General features: G+C 43.3%; 1 pseudogene; it reads right to left on the minus strand.

Annotated features, from left to right (window-relative positions):
• Positions 1-784: 784 nt before the first annotated feature.
• Positions 785-1,479, minus strand: LOC122452239 (annotated as a pseudogene).
• Between the last annotated feature and the right edge of the window lie 1,328 nt (positions 1,480-2,807).

Below are 2,807 nucleotides of genomic sequence, written 5' to 3' on the forward strand. Positions count from 1 at the left end.
ACACATTCTGACAGATGTGAAGTGGTATCTCACTGTGGGGTTTTTTTTAAAATTAATTTATTTTTTAATTGGAGGATAATTGCTTTACAGAATTTTGTTGTTTTCAGCAAAACATCAGCATGAATCAGCCATAGGTATACACATGTGGTTTTGATTTCAGGTATTTGCCTGATGATTAGCAATGCTGACACCTTTTCATATGCCTACTGATCATCTGCAATGTCTTCTGGAAAGTCAGGAATTTTTTTTATTATTTTTAATGGAATATATTTATGAGTACAAAGAGGAAACGATTTGCTAGGGAACATTTTCCTGACAGTTTCTGTCCACGTAACAGACTGCCATTCATGAACATTTATTCACTTAACACCGAAAAGACACACAGAGCCTGTGATGTGACACAACACGCAGACGCTGTGATGTGAACCCAGCATCTCCCAGGAACCCAGAGTGTCCACTCACTGGGCAAATGTCACCCAGTACCTCCCCTCCTGGGGCGGGGGGGTCTTATACACAAAAACCTGAAGACAAACCCTAACAGTCCTGGGGGGAAATGGGAATCCAAAGGAACAACTGTCACCCAGAATCCCTTTGGAAACTTAGATGAGCCATTTCGCAGCCACAAGGCCTATCTATCAGGAGGCGTGTCTGTCTTGGTTGAGAACGGCTTCTCACAGGTGCCCCCAAAGCCCCTTCCTGAGCCACGGCGCCTACAAGCATGCTGCTGGAGCAGCAGGTCGTCAGACGGCCCCACACAGCCCTGCGGGCCTCCTCCCATCACAGGTCAGTTTGTCTCTGACCTTCCATCTATCAAATGCCCAAATCCCAGTTTTTCCCCGGATTCTTGTGCCATCAGCTGCCTCTTCATCCTGCTCTTAAATAATCTTCTGATTCATTTCTGTGCAAAGCAGTTTCAAAATTGTTTTCCCGGAGACACTTCACGAATCTCTCTCTGAAGAGTTTACATTCACCAAAGAGACAGAGCAGGAAGTGGCCCTTACCTGGGGGCCATGGCTGGAAGCTCCTGGATCCAAAGTTCATGGCCACTGACATGACAGCAGTGCCCGGAGTCCAAGAATGTATTTCTAAATAGGCGAGACTGAGTGTGTTGGCTAAAGACCATCAGGGGTGCTGAGAGAGAGATAAATGGTGGAATGCGATCTCTGAGAAAGTTAGAGGCAGGAGGTACAAGTGAGGACCGGAATAGTGGTACACTGTATAGGAATATTTGCCCATTGAGATGTTAGAATGGACGAGGGAGAGGAGAGAAGATCAAAACAGTGATGATGAGTTCCCTGACTACCTCTAATTTTTCTGAGTAGGAGATGAAATTAGAACAGTTGACGATAGAGGGTAGTCAGAGGTCTTAGTGTGAATGAGAGTTGACAAAGATAATACAGTGAATGGAAATAGAAACACATGGAAAGATTGACTGCTAACTTTGAAAATCAACCTGTGATCAGAGACTGGGAATTTGTAGTTGTCTTAATTCACATTATTTCTTGTTGTTTGACTTTACTCTGGTGGTGCTCAGAAACCTAGAAGAAATTGCAAATAAGGTGAGGTATAAAAGCTTGGGGTGCAAAGTTTTTCTTGACAGGACAAGAGGCAATAATGATTCAAGTATTAGTGAACTATCAGCATATCTTTTTCCATAAATTCCCCATAAGTGACATTTTCCTGGAATATTAACACTGATATGTTCCCTACCTGCTTTTTAAGCATACCTGAAATGCCAGATTAGCTTTCTAACCAAGAACTACATTAGGAAATGTAATTGACACAAAAAGATTTAACATTAACTCTGAGTAGGTACAGCCAGTGAACAGACCCCCTTCACCATTCCATATAAAACTACATAGACAGTTCATTCAGAGGGTTCAGGTGGTGTGTGAGTCTTGATGATACCCATCCATGGTCTTTGAAAAGGCTCCAAAAAGAGAGAGAATGCGTTTGATGCCTTTGCAGAAATGTTAAGTCTAGGATGATACGGAGCTGGATTCTCAAGGCCACCCCTCATGACAGAAGAGCAGCGTGTTGATGGATTGGACGTCCAAAGCCCTTCTAAGGATGCCAGTCCTGGGCTTAATGACCCCAGGCTCTATAAGCAATAGGACTAATTGGCTCCAAAACCTCTACCCTCATTTCTCTATGTATCCTCAATCAAAAGTGACAGATGATAACATCTGTTGACCTGAAACAAATAGATCGCCAGATATTTTTCGAGCAAAGATGGGTTTATTCAAGATCAGCAGAAAATTGCTGTTTGGTATCTGTGACCAAGAAGAACCACATGAAAGCTACTGAACAGCTAGGGAAAGCGAACTCATATACAGGGGGAAAGGAAGTTGGGAGGGTTGCAGTAAGCAAAGAGTCCACGGCTTTTCACCGGCTGAATCCTTACCAGGAAAGAAGAGGAGTCTTTCTTCTGCCTATTGGGCTCTGCTATGGTTCCAGAGCATGACAGCTCCCTCTTCCAGGCTCCTGGACTGTATTTAATTGAGGTTTTTGTGTATGAATGTTTAACACATCCTACTCTAAAAAGGATCTAAGCAGAGGAATAGAAATTAAATTATTTCTTTCAAGACCTCTCACTCTCTGGACTACTTATGACCCCAGTATTTAGTCTGTCCATTGTGGAGACTGAGCAGCTTCACTGGGTCTATTCTGCCACTTCTTTTCTATCTCACAAGTAGCAGTAGCCTTCCTTAGGGATCTCACTGTCTGGATAATTTATGACTGCCACGAAGTTCCACTTTCCATTCAGTTAGAATGTTGAGCCCTTCTTCCAGGCATCAGACACACCC

This window comes from Cervus canadensis, chromosome 1, assembly GCF_019320065.1.
Source record: "Cervus canadensis isolate Bull #8, Minnesota chromosome 1, ASM1932006v1, whole genome shotgun sequence".
Lineage (NCBI taxonomy): Eukaryota > Metazoa > Chordata > Mammalia > Artiodactyla > Cervidae > Cervus > Cervus canadensis.